Source organism: Nomascus leucogenys, chromosome 3 (assembly GCF_006542625.1).
Source record: "Nomascus leucogenys isolate Asia chromosome 3, Asia_NLE_v1, whole genome shotgun sequence".
Classification (NCBI taxonomy): domain Eukaryota; kingdom Metazoa; phylum Chordata; class Mammalia; order Primates; family Hylobatidae; genus Nomascus; species Nomascus leucogenys.
Window position 1 is genome coordinate 60,652,387 of NC_044383.1, and position 19,961 is coordinate 60,672,347.

General features: G+C 33.7%; 1 protein-coding gene across 3 annotated transcripts in view; it reads right to left on the minus strand.

Moving 5' to 3' along the window:
- The window catches only part of ADGRB3 (adhesion G protein-coupled receptor B3), a 753,297-nt gene that overhangs the window by 64,037 nt on the left and 669,299 nt on the right, over positions 1 to 19,961 (minus strand). The window lies entirely within an intron of this gene.

The following is a 19,961-nucleotide window of genomic DNA, read 5'->3' on the forward strand; positions in this document are numbered from 1 at the left end:
CAATAACAGGACTAATTTGTTCTTTTGTCAGTCATTCTCAGTCTTACCGTTTTTAAAAGTGGAAAATGGCAAAACAAAGACAGTAGAATTTAAAAAATTATAAAAAAAAATACAAAGAAATAAAACCATAACCCATATCTTCTCATCTCTACCACCATCCACTGCTAATGCAGAATATCTTACTAGAATTTTTTGGCCCAAATTATCCATAGGATTTGTTAATTTTGTTAAATTTCACCAGATGTTGACTTAGTTTGCCAGTTCTTCTAATCCTATAAAAAGAACTTCAGCATGTTTATCCACCAGGTTGTGTAAATGACGACAGATAATGTTAAGAAGCTGAGTAGCACTGTGCTAGGTATACAGCAAGTGCCCAACCAAATATGACTATTATCATCATTATTATAAGCAGTAGTAAAACAAAACAATTTTTCAGCATGTGAATCTTTGTTTCATGTAGTACTTAAACCTATTTAGTACTTGTTTCTGCTTATAAAGGTGATAAAATCATGGATTTCTTGAGCACTTCCTCAAACCTATACTCTAGTCTCAGGTATAATGCAGTAGCTTTAACCGATTGTAATTCTTCCTATTCTTGACACATTAAGACTTTTATTTTTTCTAATTTACGGCTTAAATATCTGCAGGCTGACTGGTTTGCTTATTTTTGATCTATAGTGGACAATCCATTTGAATTCCAAAGACAACTCTTCCACTTGCTATCCAAAGACTAGATAACCTTTCTAAGTCATTAGTTACCCTTTCATCTTCCTCCACGTGTTTGTTTCAACTAAATTGTATGCACTAGCAAAGCTAGTCCATCACTATTTTTAAACTGTCAATAAAGAGTTATATCAAAGTGTAAATATGTTGAAATGTTAGACCCTAAATGTTGGTGTACTGAAATTTTATAAGAAATAATGAAGTGTTCAATGTCTGAGTACAGAGATTTTAACATTTACTTTCTGTATATTGTGTTCATTACTTCAAAACTCCCTGGTATTCACTTTAATTCTAATACAAATTGAAGCACATGTAATTTTGAGCCACTGACATTTATTTCAATAATCATGTCTCTTTGGACAATAATATGGCCACAGACTATGGGGAAATGTGTTGTAGCTAAAGAAATAAGGCCTATTTCTTCAGACAATAGTATTCTACAATAGCTGGATAAATTATTTATCCTTAAGTTGCTCCAAGTATGGAGGTAAGCTATCTCAACTTAAGGAATGTGTACATGTGAACTAAAGAGGTTTAAGTTGCAAAACCAACCATATATAAAGAGCATCGCAAAATCTATGATCTTGAAAAATAGAAAAAAAGGAGCTACACTTTGCTTCATCATGTGAAGAATTAGTATAAAATCAAACACTCTGCCAACAAGCATATGAAAAATGCTCAACATCACTGACCATTAAGAGAAATGCAGATCAAAACCATAGTGAGTGAGAGACCATCTCATATCAGTCAGAATGGCTATTAGTAAAAAGCCAAAAAGTAACAAATGCTGCTGAGGTTGTGGAGAAAAAGGAAGGTTTATATATTGTTGGTGGGATTGTAAATTGGTTCAGTCATTGTTGAAGACAGTGTGGTGATTCCTCAGAGACCTAAAGACAGAAATATCATTTGACCCAGCAATATCACTACTGGGTATATACCCAACAGAATATAAAATTTTCTATTATAAAGACACATTCAAGTGTATGTTCATTGCACCAGTATTAATAATAGCAAAGACACGGAATCAACCCAAATGCCCAACAATGATAGACTGAATAAAGAAAATACGGTACATATACAACACGGAATACTATGCAGCCATAAAAAAAGAACGAGATCATGTCCTTTGCAGGAACATGGATGGAGCTGGAGGCCATTATTCTTAGCAAACTAAGGAACAGAAAACCAAATATTGCATGTTTTCACTTATAAGTGGGAGCCGAATGATGAGAACACATGGACACACAGAGGGGAACAACAGACACTGGGGCCTATCGAAGGGTGGAGGGAGGGAGAAAGGAGATCAGGAAAAATAACTAATGGATACTAGACTTAATACCTAAGTGATAAATAATCTGTACAACCAGACTCCATAACACCCATTTACTTACGTAACGAACATCCACATGTACCCCTGAACTTAAAAGTTAAAAAAAAATCAAACACTCCATGCAAGGAAACACACACTGATTTTTCTACTTATATGTCATATTGGCTAAGTTGCAAAAGTCTTTACAATACAACTTTTATGAATAGCAATTTTCAAGTGAACTTTATTATTTTCCACAAATGATACATCAGCTTCCATAAAACTGGCCTTTCTAGTGTTCAGGGCTCAGTATTGTTTGATCTCTTCTCCTACATAACCCAAATCCACATCAGCAAGCCCCCAGTGATCAATCATCCCTTAGATCCCCTCAGTACTAGGGTTTTTTCCACTTACAAGCCTCAAATCCTGAATCTCCTTTTCCAGAATGAGGTTCATATCTTGGCAACTGTTCAATTATCACTATCACTGGACTCACTTTTTTGACCTTTGGTCCTACGTTTTTCTTTATTCAAATGTCTCCATGTGTCGACTTCCACTATGGCTAAGCCTCACAGTTCACCTTTCCAAATGTGAGACTCACTAGCGTTTCAAGTTCATCATTCAATTATTCTGATCTTCCTGCCTTGCCAAACCCCAAACTGGTCTCATCAGTATCACAGCTGATGAATGTTATTGGCAAACATTTCAGAACTTGAAAATCGATTTAAGTTGTCAAACTGAGCACTGTTTTTCCCTAACACTCTCATGTACACCCTTCACACCAAATTCCTAGACACAATAGAAGAGATTGCTTAAAATAACAGGAAAAATAAGAAGTGTTAACTGTGATGGACTAGAGACTGTGAGAAATTCCTTGAAAACAAAAGTATATAAAGAACAGATTGACTATGGGTACCATAGCCCAAAGTTAGGTATTGGGAGCAGGAATGAAGACATGGGAAGTAGAAAGGTCATGATGCATGGATGATACAGAAGTTCTGAAGTCTGTTTAAAAGTATTTCCAGAAGGCAGAAATCAGGAAAATTGGGGGAAAGGTAGCATTTAAAGATATATTACAGAAATTTTTCTCAAAACACTTTAAAAATTCTCCTGGCTGTAGGAGAGACTGAAGATCACACACACACACACACACACACACACACACATGTGCATGCGCGCATATACTTTGATGAAATCTGTGAAAACAGAGAATAAAGAGAAAGATCTTAAAAGCTATCAGAGTAAAAAGAAAGATATTGACGAAGAACTCAGAATCAGACTGACATCAGATTCTTTGCAAGCAACCCAGGGTACAAGAAGGCAGTAGAAAGAGAGTCTCAACATTCTAAGAGAAAATAACTTTGAAGATAGAATTCTACAACCAGCCAAGCCGCTGTTCAAGAGAGAGGCATAAAGAAAGATATTTTTTAAACTGGAAGAAACTTTGAAGTTAATTACCTCAAGATCCTCTTTGAAAAAATTGTTAGACAATATAAACCACTAACAATAAGAAGTCCAGGAGGAGGGAATGAGATAAAAGAAGTGATGGATAGCAAAGAAAGTAGTAAGTCTCCATGTGTAACAAAGCTGCACGTGTACCCCCGGAACTTAAAATAATAATTAAAAATAAACAAATAAATAAATAGTTTAAAAAAGAAAATAATAAGTCTAAATGAATGTTTATTTTACATAAATTTATATAATTTTAAAAATATAGCCATGTGGATATAAAATTGAAAATAATATCAGGAAGGGTTCAAAGATGAGAGAGATTAGAGTTGCAAGGGAGCAGAGGAAAATAAAAGTATTCTAAACCTCTTTTTTAAGATGTTCTCAGGGATGAGATACTGATTAATTCTAGATTATAGAAAAATACACTTGAACATTTAGTTAAAAATGTTTCAGTAACCACAAAAAATAATAACAATACATTTGTAAAATAGCAGAAAAAACTGAACTAAGAAAAATCTTTCTGTTGAATTAAAGGTAAGCAAGAGGACAACAAACTAGAAAACATGAGAAATAGAAAATAAAGTAAGGAAATAAACATAATTCCAAACATCAAAAATCACAATAAATGGTAATACTTTGTATTTACTTGTTAAAAGTTAGAAACCTTCATATTGGATGAAAAAAGCCTAATTCCAGTAATGTAATTATGTGACATACTTCAAACCCAAAGACTGACACAGGAAGATAGAGAACAGAGATGAAAAGAGCTAGCTTATGCAAATACTAACATGTGAAAACCAGATGTCACAATGTTAGTATTGGCAGAAAAATAAAAATGATGAACAGGGACTTTTCATACTAATAAAAGGATCAAGGCACAAAGAAGATACAGAGGGAACACATGTTTATGAGAACAATAATAATTTTTCAAAGTATATGAAGCAAAAACTGAGAAAACTGCAAAGATGAACTGTCAAACTAAAATTATAATTATGGACCTAACATACAGCTCTCAGAAAGTAACCAAAAATGGAGGAAAGAATAATATTGATGATTATAATGCAATAAATAAAAGTGGTTAACATTCTTTCTTTGTAATATTATACATAAAAAAACAGAGCATGTCTAGATTTTTAATATAGAAATGGGACCTCTTAGGATAGAAAGTGAAATCAAATAAATTCAAGAAAGTTTATAATACACAGGACATTTTCACAGAACACAATGTAACAAAATTAGAAATCATAATTAAAATTCTGCACCTTTTGGAGGAAAAAGCTTTTAAATAATCAATTAAAGAGAAACTAAAGCTCTAAATTATAAACTATTTAGAACTGAATAACAATTATGGCAGCATATATATGAAAACTTGTGAAATTTTGCTATGATAATAGAATATTTATAGCCTTAAACAGAAAACAAGAGAAAGATGAAAATTAATGGGCTACTTAAAGAAATCAGAGGAATAGATTTTAAAAAGATAATATTGGAAATTAACAAACCAGAAAATTTAAAAAAACAGTAAAATCCGTCTATAAAGCCAAAGCTGACTCTGAAAGACCAATAAAGCAGCGAAACCTTGGCCATTGTGATGATATTTAAAGGTGAGAGAAAAAGCAAAATAAATAAGATTAGGAATGAAAATAGTTATACATATCTATATAGTTATACATACATACATAGTTATACATATATAGTTATACATACATATATATATACACACACACCCTTGACAAGCTACATAAAATGGACATTTTTCTGGTAAAACATAAATTATGAGAGATAAAACTAATAACAGATACAATGGAGTCATAATGGAAGAAGTAGTCCTTCAAAAAAAGTAGAGATTCAGTATCATTTTCAGGATCACTTTCAGTATCATTTCAGTATCATTTTCCATACACCAACAGGCAAATTCTAACAAATGTAAGCAAATCCAAATTCACATGACCATTTCCAGGTCAAAGAGAAAGATTAGAAGTATCCAACTCATTTTATAAGGAGGCTAGCATGACATTGATATTGAAATGAGCAAGAAAGCTGTAAGCCACTTCCACTTATAAATGTGAAATTACTAAATAAAAGATTATATCTGGAAATACAGTAAAAGGATAATAAATCAGTATCAAATCAGAATGGGCCCAGTAATGTGGGGTGATTCAACATAAAAAATAACCTCCCTATAATTTATTACATTAGCAGATTGAAGAAGAGAAATCATATGGCCACATTAATAAACATGAAAGCATTTGATATAATTCAGAACCCAAATAATACTTTTAAAAAACGTTATTTGGAAATTATATATTGAAGTGAACATTCTTAGTTAATAAAGATCATCTTTTGAAATCTTGTAATGAAAATCATCTGTAACAGTAAAATACTAGATTAATGTCCATCAGTCATGAATAAGAGGAGGATGTCTACCATCACTTCTATTATTCTAAGTTGTACAAGAGTTTCTCACGAAAGCAATACAAGAAAAGACAATAATAAAGATACACATTGTTGTCATTGCAGATAATATATCTCCTTATTAGAAAATCCAAAAATAATCAATTTTTAAACTATTAGGAATAGTACAAAGAATCAATGGGGTGGTTGGATGTAAGATCAACATATACAATTTTATTTCCTATACACTGAGATCAATAAACAAATCTAAGTTTTCTATATTAGCAACAATGTCATTTGGAAAATGTAGTCCAAAATTTTTAATTAAACATTACCGATTTGTCTTCTACCTCCCAAACCACACTAAAATGACCAAATTATTAAGTCACTAAGAAAAAATAATAGGCAGTAGACACCATGAACCCAAGGTGTTGACAAATTCAGATGATTCTGAGGAAAGGTTTAACTGACAATGAGTGGTAGAGAAAGTTATAGCCTACCTGCTTATAGGGTGGCAGGGCAGGGGGTGGGTAATAGAAATGTTGTTTGTAATAAAGCTTATTCACTCTGTGGACCTTCTGAATGTGGGGACGAGAAACAGAAGGCTTACGCAGTTTTATATGGGGCTGAAAAAGAATGGTTCGTTGAAAAATCTACATACAGAATAGTTGAAACTTTGTGTTTCCTTCTCTAGCCAACGCAGCTCAGCATTGTCACACGGAAGATTAGTTTCTGGAGAAATCGAATGGGTTGGTTTCTGAAGTCAGATACCAATCTCACTAGTGGATAGGTGTACAAGCAGGAACAAGTGTATGTATTAAACCATAGGACCCTCCTCCTCTCCTTTCTCCTTTGCCTCTACTTTCAGAATGTCAGAGATTAATATTCTCGCCCAAAGGGAAAAAACTCTCATACACTGGTTCATCTTTGATGTACATACTGTGAAGCCTACCTTTCAAAAGCCCACTCACCCACACAGAGCTATGAATCTCTTTTTAGGGCCTTGCTTATATATATGAATAAACAGCCAAGAATAATGAGACAATTTGAGAATCCTCCAACATAGAAAAAAGACAAAAGTCCAGCAAACAAAGGACAAAGGGGTGAGGAGAGACAATAGGGAAGAGCAAAATAAAAATTTCAAAAAAATGTAAGTCCTTCAAGGGCTGAGAAAGAAATTGCACATATAGAACAAAATTGTTAAGGGACAATTATCAGATAAATTCAAAGGTTCTATTCATAATAAAAACAAAAACTATAAAGTGCCTTAGAATAAATTTAAGAAAAATGTGCATGAATTTGTTGTAGAAAATTTTAACATTTAATTAAAGACAAAAGAAGACTTGAATAAATGAAAACTATATTATATACATGAGTTAAGAGACAATATTATACAAATGTCAATCTCCCTCAAGTCAATAAATTTATTCAATGTAATTACCATCAAATCCTATTTTTTTTTATTTTTAGTTTGATAAGGCAATTCTAAATCATGGAAAAAATTAAACGCAAAAAATAGTACACAAATTTTAAAAAGAAGAAAGTGGGATAGAGGGACTTCCTAGTGATATAAAACACAATAAAATGTGGTCAGATGATTACCAGCCCCATTTTGCATGTGAGCCCCATTTTGCATTGAAGAGACTAAGCAACTTGGCCAACGTCACTTGGTTAAGAGTGTGAAGAAGGGGTTAAAATATTGTCTCTGATCCCAGAACTTGAGACTTTCTTGATTACCTTACTCTGCCTTTTGACAATCTTTTGTGCTCATTCCATAGTCTAATCCTCACAGTCTTTTTCATCCTTCTCAAGCCCCAGCTTTCCTCCTTACTGTCTTATATCAAATGGGCTTGCCTTCTACATCATTGGTGAGGTACAGACCATCTATATTATTAATATCTTCATATTCACTAGCCCAACCACATTGAAATTTCTCCCTAATTCCATCGACTCCCTTCTTCTCCAAAGCAGGCCCCTCCCCTTTCAGGAGATAGTGTAATAGTGTCACCCAGTGTCATACCCTGGGTTCGCACACTACTTCATTTACTGGTTGTTACTTAAAATCTCTGTTTCTCCCTTCCTCAACTATAAAGTGAGAATAATAATAAGCACCTACTTCATAGGATTGTTGTAAAGATTTGATACATAGTAACTACTATTTGGTGGGCTAAATTTTTAAACTGACATTATCTTCTAATGCATAGAGAGTAACGAATTTTTACAAATAAATATGCTGTTTAAACCACAATAAATATTATAATAAAACTTGATTCATTTGTATAAATACATACACCTATGTAACTGTAATCAAGATAAAAATTTAGAACATCTCCATCCTGCCAGTCCCAAAGCCTCCCAAAGATAACCACTATTCTCACATCTAATATCAAAAAATAGTAACTACACTTGATTCCATATTTAGTCATCTCTACATTCTCTTCCTTCAGTTATCTTATGTACTCAATCTCTTAGCCTACAAATCTGTTGAAGTTTCTATGTTCAACCAACCAACCAACCAACCAACCAACCGTCCATTATTCTGGTTTGTTTTCACTGGTTCTTATTGGTTTATTCTCTCTCTCTTTTCTCCAATTGTGGTCAAACTTCTTGAAAGATTAAGCTACACTTCAACTTCTATATTACCTGCTCTCCTCTTTTCTTCTTGCCATCTAGCATCTCCCCTAAACTTTTATCCCACAGGGATCACCCATGACCTCCTAATTTCCAAAGCTAATTAATAGGATGTTTTCAGTAGGCCACAAAAACTTTGGACCTCAATATTTTCACTTACAAATTACGAGAGTTTTATTATACAGTTGTGAAAGGCTTTCCTAGATCTAAAATTCTACAATACCAAGAATTCTCTAATTAAAGCCCTCATTAGTCTATTCACTTTTTAAATTAGTTTTGAAAATTTGTGTTTTCTTAGGAAGTTTTCCACTTCTCTTACATATTTCAATGTGTCAATATATGATTGTGTGTAATGTTCTCTTACACCTTTTAAGAAATACATTTTTCCTTTTCTAATGTTACTCGTCTGTTTCTATTTTTCATCAGATATATCAGAGTAGTCGGTCTTATTAAATTTTTTAAACATTAATTATTCTTTAATTTCACTTGAAAAAATATTATTTTATTATTACAGCAGTGATGAGTTTCTTAGAGTATGAAATATAACTATTTACTGCTTTTTGCTTGGCAAGGTTTCAATAATTTCAGAAAAATATACATAATACTATATTTACCTTATTTCCAACATTCAAATAAATGAGCTAAAGGTGTTAGCATCTTAAAAATAAGCAGTATTAGATACCTATCTTGTAAGTTTTTCAAAAAGCAAAAGAGAACATGTTTGTTATGACAGATAGATTATACAAAAAAAATTAATGGGATATAAAATATAGAGAATCGTGCTTTTGCTAGAAGAAATGAAAAACAGAATACTGAAGCGAAGCACTTCAGGATACTATTTAGAAATCCTTAAAGAGTATCAATATTTGCACACTGTAATTACAGTATTTATGAAGAAATCAATAATTATTTGCAATTATAGTAACATTTCAACAATATAAGACAAACTAAACTAATTATTTAGTTTGTCTAAAGCAATTATTTTTTTAGATAATTGCATCAATTCACATCCTGATTTGCCTGTAATAAATAAATTAAGAATAAATATATCTTGCTATTCACATGGAATAAAATATGTATATATATTTACAATATAATTCTGGACACACCAGTAACTCCTTACTCATTAATTATGCTATGGAAAGAAATTTCGGTGATGACCACAGTTCTTTAAAGGCTGCATTAATAACTGCATATTTACATTATTCAGAAGACCATAGCTCTTGCAGACTAAAAATAAATTATTATGAAGATGAAATAAGATAATGGCTAAAATAGGGATTTGCACAAAGGTAATACATAACTTTACACATAGTAAGCGCTTGATAAATGATAGTTTTTATTTGGCAAAAAAAAGCACATTTGAAGATGTTTGACTGCATCTTAAAACATGATGAAAAAACTAACTTATAAGCACCTACTCTGCTTAAACGTTAATTTTGCAGCAATGCTGTACAGGAAATATTTTACAAAGGAGAAAATGAAGCTCAGAGAGTTTAAATAACTTGTCTGAAGTTACACACTCAGCAAATAAAGAAGCACATGTGCTCTTTCCACTATAATATGTTGCCTTGTGCTTTAAAGGGGTCTCATTTTCTAATATTAATTTTCTAATGATTATCCATATTCTTTAACAGTACTGTTATTTTTTAAATAAAAAGTATGTGTGTGACAAATAAATAGATGTTATAATAAACAAAAATTATATTAAATCATGAGCCTTTATTGTTCAAATCACCACCAACTAAAACAGAGAAATGCACCATTTCCAAATATATTTTTGGTTATATAAACTCCATCAACACATGTGCAAATTGAGGTTACCTGGATAAAGCACCTCAATTAATGAAATGAATCACTAAAACCAACAGTCATTGTGAAGACAAGGTTCATTTCATAAAATTAAATGAAAAATGTGATGGCAATAAAAATTGAATCAGCAGCCTTTTGTTATTATCACTTCACCTAACCTCCCTTTTTCCACAGCTGCTATGACATGCTACATTGATAGCAGTGTCATTTGTAAACAGCTGAAAAACCTCTCTCATAGACCTAAGTACTTGGCCCTGCTTTCTTTCCCTTGGATGTTATGGAAAATATCAATAGAAAAGATATGATGGACTTTAGTTCTTTCTTGAAAACTCTTGGTTCATCATTGAATACAAGTTACAGTACTTGCTTACAAGGTATGGCACAAGGTTATGATGAGGAAACATCATCTCTTCAACCCCCTATACAACCTTCAATTTGTGAAAATTTTGAAGCAGGTTATTTTCTACATAATTAAAATATCTGTCACAAGACTAACTCTGAACAGAAGAAACTGTCAATATAAAGTTTTGTGAGATACAAAATGACTGATGAATGAGGGAGCAATAAAAGCAATTTCTAAATGTGAGTATCTCAAACAACTCTTATTTGCTAAATTTTTATAATTTCCTATTCATATAAAGCATCACTATTAAAAAGAAAAAAATGCTAGATATATGTCAGCAGAGAAAAAAATCTGTTCCACAGATGTCATCTAGTGGAAAACATGTTCATAATTTGAAGATCTTGGAAAGTTTGTCACACATAACAGCAAGATCTGATTTTTTGAAATGTGAGCTTTGGGAATTCAAACATTTGTACATCATACACAGCAGATGCTTCATTATATACTGTTATCTCCAGGCTTAAAAAAATAACAATTTTATTCAAAATGAAATATAATTAAGTCACTTGTTAGATAACGCCAAGAATTTAACGAAAGCTTTACTAATAATTTAGAAACTTCAAAATGCTAAGACAGTGGTTGTTCATAAAAAGGAAGCATTTTCTCTTAGATGTCTGGAGAGACCAGAGGAAAGTGTTAAATGTCCTCACCAAAGAAATGATAACTATGTGATGTAATGCCTACGTTAATTGGCTAGATGTAACCATTCTACAATGTATATGTATTTCAAAATATCATGTTGTACATGATAAATACATACAATTTTATCTGTCAATTTAAATAAATAAGCAAAGGGTAAAAACCATGTTGTAAACTGTAAGATAGGAACTGATTTACACTATGTTCTTTATCTGTAGAGGAAGTCCTTTTCAGTAGGTGTGTGCCCTCAGGTGTGTTTAGATATCCCTTTCCAGCTTGCAAGCACCATATATAGTCACTCAAAACCAAGGATAATAATAATGCAAATATAAAATTGCTTTCAACTTGCAACAAGCAAAGCAAACAAAATCTTGCAGCCCTGTTGCTAAGATTTCTAGGCCTTGAAAATATTTCTTGTATGACTTTGAAAGCAGAAGAGGATAATGCTTTCCTATCAAGAAGACATTTATTTATTCTGTTTATCATGTTTGATCAATGGTCTTGTTGGTATCACAGAACTATTTCAATGTGGAATGAAAACAATTTTTGATTTAGGGGCAGCACGGTATAAAAAGATTGTAGGTTTTAGAGTCAAGCTAGTATTTCCCAACGTTGGCTGCACGTTGGTATCACCTGGGGAGCTCTAACAACTAGGGATCTATTAGAGCTATTCCCCAACATTCTGATGTCATCTGTCTAGGGCGAAGCCGAGCATAGAATTGCTAAGGTGCCTCAGGTGATCCTAATGTGCATCCAGGGTTTAGAATAAGCAATTTAGGGCTGGGCGCGGTGGCTCACGCTTGTAATCCCAGCACTTCGGGGGGCCGAGGCGGGCGAATCACGAGGTCAGGAGATCGAGACCACGGTGAAACCCCGTCTCTACTAAAAATACAAAAAATTAGCCGGGTGTGGTGGCGGGCGCCTGTAGTCCCAGCTACTCAGAGAGGCTGAGGCAGGAGAATGGCGTGAATCCGGTAGGCGGAGCTTGCAGTGAGCCGAGATTGCGCCACTGCACTCCAGCCTGGGCGACAGAGCGAGACTCCGTCTCAAAAAAAAAAAAAAAAAAAAAGAATAAGCAATTTAGACAGTCATGGACTGACTGCTGGTAACTAAAGCTACCAAATGTGTGACCTCGTGCAAATTATCATACTTTTCACACCCTCACTCTTTCATTTGTAAGATGGGAATGAAAAATACCTACAATGTAGGATTACCCTAAAATTGCTTATAATAAGTGTAAAGTGTTTAGTACTTGGCAAATTCTCAAAAGTATTAACAATAATAACAATCCATACATATTCTCAACCCGTTACAGTAATTTATCTAGACTTGGGCAGTTCCTAAAGTTCTCAAAAGAATAACACACATGGAACATTCTGCTATGCATTCATGTGTTTAATCTATAATGATATTAGAACTAATATACTTCTTTATAGAATCTGCTATGAAAATGATATCAGATAATTAATATTTAGGATGAACTTTTGAAAAATAAAATGTATTTTTTTAAACAAAAACAAAGTAATGCTGCCATGGTGGGGTGCAGGAAGAAGGCAGGCTATCATTTAATCCTGTCCTCAGACCTCTCTAGACACCTAAGAGAAAAATGCCTCCTTTTTTAAACAACCACTACAATTGAATTACACTAAATGACACCATTGGGCCTGTTATGGAATTCTAGGTGTGACAATTCATGGAGATTTCAAAGGACTTCTATAACAAAGCACCAATCAACCCTGAGATTGGTTGATTCCATTTGTGCCTATATTTCAAATCCCTATTTGCCTATCTCTGAGCTATCCAACCTCAGCTATTTCAAGCCTACTATCTCCAAAAATGAACTCTGCCTTTCTCCTTAAGGAAGTTCTTCCTTCTGTGTTTGCTTTCAGTGAAAAAACATTATCATTCCCACCAGGAACTTGGACATCATCCTTGTATTTCCCTCACATCCAGTCAATCACCAATTCCTATTTGATGGCATCTAATAATGATATAGAAACTCCACTTACTTCTCCGTTTTCATGATCCTAGTTGGTGCCATCGCTCACTCTTTCCCAGATGATCAGGGAAAGAGTGAGATTCCTGTGGGGAGTCAGCCCTCTGCTGGCTCCACTTCCATTGGCAGAAGTGAAATGGTGAGCTCCCCTCACCTTTCTCCAAACAAGTTGATAAAAGGAAGGTCATAGAATATGTCTGGCATATACTAAGTTCTCAATAATTATGAGCAGTAGTTATCAGTATCTTAAAATTAAAGCTGCAAAAAAGGATGTGGGTATGAGTTGTTGTTGTTGTTGTTGTTTTTTAAATGGGAAATATTAAAGCATGTTTAAATACTAAAAGAAGAATGACATAGAGAAACTGATGAATCAGGAGTGAGAGACAATTGATTGCATCAAGTTTTGGAGAGGTTGTATGGAAATGAAATCTAAAGCACATGAGAAGGACTGAAATTTAATAAAAAGAAGGGTCCCCTCTTGATTTGAAACAAGTAGAAAGGAAGAAAAACTGGGTGTTGATGTAAATAAATTAGCATATTTTATGGTAGGAAGGTGAGATAATCTCAGTCTGTTATGGCTACTAAATTCTTTTTGGAGAAGCAGTTGGGTCAGATGCAAAAGTTAAAGATGTCCTAGGGAGATCAGAGGTTTGAGTACCTGTGAGCCGACTGGAAATTCTCTTCGCCGAGAATTAAAGAGCTAGATAATGTGGAATTGCTAAGAAGCATTGAAGCCTCTGTTAGCTAAGTGACCATGTATTTTTAGCAGCTCATTACCATCAGAAAAGCAGATGACCTATACCACAGACTCCCTTCCAACTCTGAAACCACATATTCCAGTCCTCTGCAACGATACAGAAATACTGGTTTTGCTGTTTTTCTGTCTGGGGTTTTCTCTTGGTTCTTCTTTGAATGCACCATCCCATTTTATGGTTTCATCTCCTTCCTTCTTTGACTTCTTGTGATACACTCCTTGTAACATAAGAGTAGACAAACTAGCTCTATGGAGGCAATTCATGCTATTGTGAGAAGCAAATAAAAATTTCAGTCCACTGGTTAAGAAATACTGAAATCACATTGTAGCAAATCCCTTATTCTGAAGCAAGATTGAAGATACGTCTCAAACTACCTGTTATTGTTTTAATAAACAATTACCTTTGAAAGTTTGGAACCCTGCCAGGTTAGTTTCTCAGTTTCTCAGCATGTGGGAAAAATAACTATGGTCAGGGTACTTTAGTCTATATTGGACCGAAATTACAGATGGCAAAACCAACTATTTCTAGTAACATTACTTTTATAAGTAATGACTATAAATACATTTTTGGAAGATATTTATCTATTGGAAAAAAATAGCTCAGTCCAGAAAAACTCTAGGAGGTCTTTTTCTTTACCATGGTTTCTTTACAGCTTTTGTCATTGAGAAATTCAGGGTCAAAATACTTATTGAGTATCCAATGTAAGAAAATCCTAATCAGGCAAGTACAAATTTTTTTTTTTTTTTTTTTTTTTTTTCTTATGAGTCATGCGCAATTCGTATGACTCCCCCCTCCCCTCCCTCCCCTCCGTACTCCCCCCCCCCCCCTAATTTTTTTTTTAGACTTCCTGTCATCTCCTCTGATCCGCCCCCCCCCAATGCTTACAAGTGACCACCGCATTACAAACATTTCACAAGAACATTTTAAAAGTTATGTACGTATAAAAACATCTACCAGAAATTATGGCATATACCTGTGTTTAGAATGGATTACTGGAATAAGCAAGGCCAAGAAGATAATAAGAACACTTCCAATTTTGAATTTACATTGCTGTTATGTTTTATATGTTTAAAACATTCTAAAATTACCAATTCCTTTTGTCAGCCCAGAATGTAGCTCAATTTTATTACCATACCTCACTTCTAAATCTGGGTCCTAAAAGGGACTACCAAAAAGTTGATTGAAAACAGGAAGGAAGTCAAACACCATTTTACTTAATTTTCACAGCATGAAAAATTAGCAGTATATTACACAATAACCTCTAACTTTGTTTAGAAATGGTGACAGCTGAATCTATGTTTCTGGGTTGAGCCAAGGATTTATTATTAAGCTCCTTTGGCTTCAGTATGAAATGTCATGCATTATACCACTTCCTCTTATCATATTTAAATTTTCATTTGAAACCAGAAGAGGAAAAAAGTGTCAACAAGAAAAGAGAAGCAAAATCCAAAAGACTATTAGGTCAAAAACAGATCTTACCAAATATTTTAAGTATAGTGTTTTATTCTTATGTCGTGAGTTTAAATTATACAGTTTAAAGTAATGTGGATGAGCTGAGAAACTCCCTTCATTTTTACCCACAAGCATAAAAGTTGTGTAGAGGGAGAAGAAGCGATCTGGGCCAAGGTTGAGGGAGAGAGGGTAGAGAGGGGTGGAGAAGGAAGAAAAATGTGTTCTTGGGTCTTCTCTGGAGAGCTATAATTTTATTCCCTTCATTTTAAGTGGATGAAAACCATTCCTCTCACCCCACCTCCAACCTTGCCTCCTTATCTTCTTTTCCACACATTTTTGCCTTCAGAGGAGAGGCGTGGCAGTAGTCAAAGTCAGTATTGGAGCAAGAAAGAGAGAAGAAAGAGAATTCAATTACATCTAACAAATTGTCCTCCCTCTATGACCACATGCATTAATGCCAGAATTCCACAGGGAAGAGAAACCTTGATACGTAATCTACTTGATTCAAATGAACCAAATACCATATAAATAACTGAATACTTTAAAATCAAGTTAATATTATATAAATAATACCTGCCTTTGTCTAAGCCCTACTTATCTATCTTATTCAATTCAGCTTGAATATACTAAGTGTATATTTCAAAGAGAAATCAGATTATGATTCACATTCAGTTCTCAATTACAGCCTCTCAATGCATGAAATACTCCCTTGTAATAAATGAAGCATTTTGAGAGGAAGATGCATTCTTCCAGGTTTCTAGGGTGCAATTTAATGTATGACTACAGCAAATAAGGGTTGCATCTCAGAATAGTACAACACTTACTTTTTTCTCCTACGAATTCAAAATCACTTTGTCTTGTATCATATTATCTGTTGAAAATTCTCATTTTTATTCTTATCTCACAGAATATAGCTTCTAAAAAGAAAATTGTTTCCTTCTTTTAGGTCCAGTGGAATATCTGACGTGTAGGTTTTATCCAATAAATATTTGTCGTGTGAAAAGAAAATAACTTTGTTATAAATAATATCAATGGGAATTTTGTTTCAATATACATGCTATTGCTTACTGGTAATTAAGCAAGGGGAGTTCACCAATCACTGTTGTTGTGGAGATGACTGGCTTCCCCCAGTATTTGTTCTTTCCTTGTTCTCATAACAGAACTGTAACCAATACGATGTTGGCACATGGGGCACCAGAATAAAGAATGGATTTCCCAACTTTGGTTTTAGCTAAGGTCATATGATTAAATTCCTGCCAATCAAAGGTAAGCAAGAATAGTGTGTAAAACTTTGGATAATATTCTTTTTCTATTTTCCTCCTTGTTGTCAGCTGGAATGTTTACATGATGCCTGGAGCAGGAGCAGCCATCCTGAATCTTGAAGTAGACATTGAAAATTTAGTATGGCAGAAAAAAAAAATCGGTTGGAAGGAAATTAGTTCCTAATGATCAGGAGTACCTACATTTATGTGAGAATGAAATAAACCTTTATTTTTTCTTTACCACTCTTTTATCTTTTCTATGTCACTCTTCTTTTGCATTTTCCTATAACTAACATTCAAAATTAAACCTAAATGTTACCTTTGGTATTAATACACAGAAGACAGACACATATTATTATGCTTTTAGTTGATGAACTATTATATGCCGTGCTTAGGAAATGCAATCTATGAACCAACTGGAATAAATTATATTTATTTCCCTGCTCTGAAATTAATCCAAATATTTATACTTCGTTTAATGAACTCTGAATCATATCTTCCTCAATTCCTCCATAGCTCCCTTAACTTAGCAATAAATGATATTTGTAAACTGTGGTGGATTTTACATAGCATTTAATACCTAGTACCTCATTTGATCCTCGTGCTAAACAGGAAAGGTAAGTGTAATTACTATTCTATACATTTCATTATGAATAAAACATGTCCAGTGAGATTAGGTAACCTTCCCAAAGTCACTCTGTAGAGGCAGAGCTAGGACTCAAACTCATGCAGTTTGATTTATTCCAGGTCTCATTTCCTTTCCTTTATACAGAATGGTCTTAGTGGATCTGCTTAAATTGAAAAAAGTCTGTATCTTCTCAAATTCTTAAACTGGAGCAGATCTTAGACATCTAAAACTTCTTACTAAACAAAATTCTCACCTTTTTCTTTGCTGCCTTTCTAGCATATTCATGTCTAGATTATTAGGCTTCATGTTGTCTAGGTATATCATTGTCACCAGAATTTACTCTTGAGTTTTACATTTAATACATAACTTGAATCGAACCACCTCATCCACTTATATGAGAATGGGGACTCTGTGGAAAAGATGGAGTCACATTTGTGCCAGTCACACCCTTTAGCCATTTGCCTAATTCTTCCACAGAGATGCCCAGTCAGCCTGGGCTACTGCAGTAAACTAAATAACTAGACATGTGATTCTTCTGGTGTCTTCATTAAAGATCTTGAACCCAAGATGTGGGAGGGCTCATGAGGAAAAAAGAGTCCTACCTTTTATAGTACAAATTTTTAAAACTGAAAAAATAGAAGAAGAGATATTTGAAAGGAATACAGAGAAACAGGTAAATCAAGACAAGACCTGGTCAAGCCCAGAATTTCCAAAAGTGTCACAGAAAGGTGAAGAAAAGAAATATAGGAGCTATGCTTATAACGAAACCTTTCCTTGTCTGTTATTTCAAATAAGATATTGCAAGGACTCGAAATGTACCAATATTAAAATTAGCCAAAAGCCAGAGACTGTGAAATTTCATATTTTAACCTGATTTATATTTAATGTGGAACACGTAAACATGGAAATATTTATCTTTGCTTAAAATACAGCATGTGGCATGAATGTGATTCTGAAATGCATAAGAAATTTAACTACAGCATATTCTTTAAGTCAGTTGCAATGTGGTTGGTTCTTTAATACCATAACTTTATAGAAGACAATGACATCAAGTAGATTTTTAGAGTCAAATAAAACAGTCAACGAAAAGGAGCAGTTACTGAGAATGCAATGCAACAGTACTTCATACTCTAGGTTGAAACTAGAATATAAGCATAATTGAGAAAGCAAGAAAGTTGGAAGCAAAAAAAACAGAGTTATTTTTACAAATGAAGCTACTGTAATGTCTTGGGCACAAAAAACACAGAGAGGGGAGAGTAAGGGTGTAGCAGGCATATAAACCAGGCGTTGCAGGAATTGCAATGCAATGTGTTAGGGGCTATAATAAGAGGCTATGATCTCAAGGTAAATAGGAATAAATACGATGGAATACACTGAGAAATCTTGCTTGCTCTCTTAAATCTGTGATACACCTTTTCATGTTCCACTGGGCCCTGTCATCTCCCATAAATATCATTAGTACATTTCACACTGTATTATCACAGTTTTTTAAATTGTTTGTCCACACTCCTCACTCCCCACCACATACAAATTAGGAATTAAATACTAAAGGCAGACTTTCCATTTGCTATTATTGTGGTCACTGTTCATTGTAATCTTAGAATTAGGTAGTGAGTCTGACCTGTAGTCAGAAATAAAAACACTTAGTTGTTAAGTAAATGAGTAAACTACTGGCTGAATGTGCACTTTCTATCTTTGTATTGCAGTATTTATAGTTATTGATGTACCTGGCTTATCTCCCTTAATGTAAGCTTCCCAAGAAAGATCTATTTCCAGTTTATTTCTCTATATGTTATTGTGCCTAGTACATAAGTTATCAGCTTAATGAATCCATGATTTAGGAAGTTTTCTTATTTTTTCTATTAATGAGAAGAGGCAATACATTATGCTATGTATGACAGAGATTGAAGACTTTGGATTAAAGGCAAAACAAGAGAAAAATGTTAGTGGTCTTGATTTTTAAGACGAAGTTACGTGTTATATGGAAATATATCATGACATCATTGTTCTTATGTAGATAATTTTATGATGGTGATGCGTTATTTGTTGACATGTTTTAAATTTCTACAGTACAAGAGAAAATTTGTAGTAACTTACTAACTCCCACCTCACCCCAACACCACATATACAGCTGCTTCCCCCTATCCATGAGGATTGGTTACTGAACCCTCATGGGTACCCAAATCCAGGGATGCTCAACTCCCTTATATAAAATGGCATAGTACCTGCATATGATCTATGCACATCCTTCCATGTACTTTAAATCATCTTTAGATTACTTACAATATATAATACAATGCCTACACATCACTTAATTCACCTGGATTCAACCTAGTATTCTATGCATGATAAATTCAAGTTTTGGTTTTTGGAACATTGCAGAATATTTTTCCCAGGGGTATTTTTAATCTTCAGTTTGTTAATCCGTGAATGCATAACATATGTATATGGATGATTGATTGCATTTAGAATCAATGATAATAGAATATTCGAGGGCTTAAACAG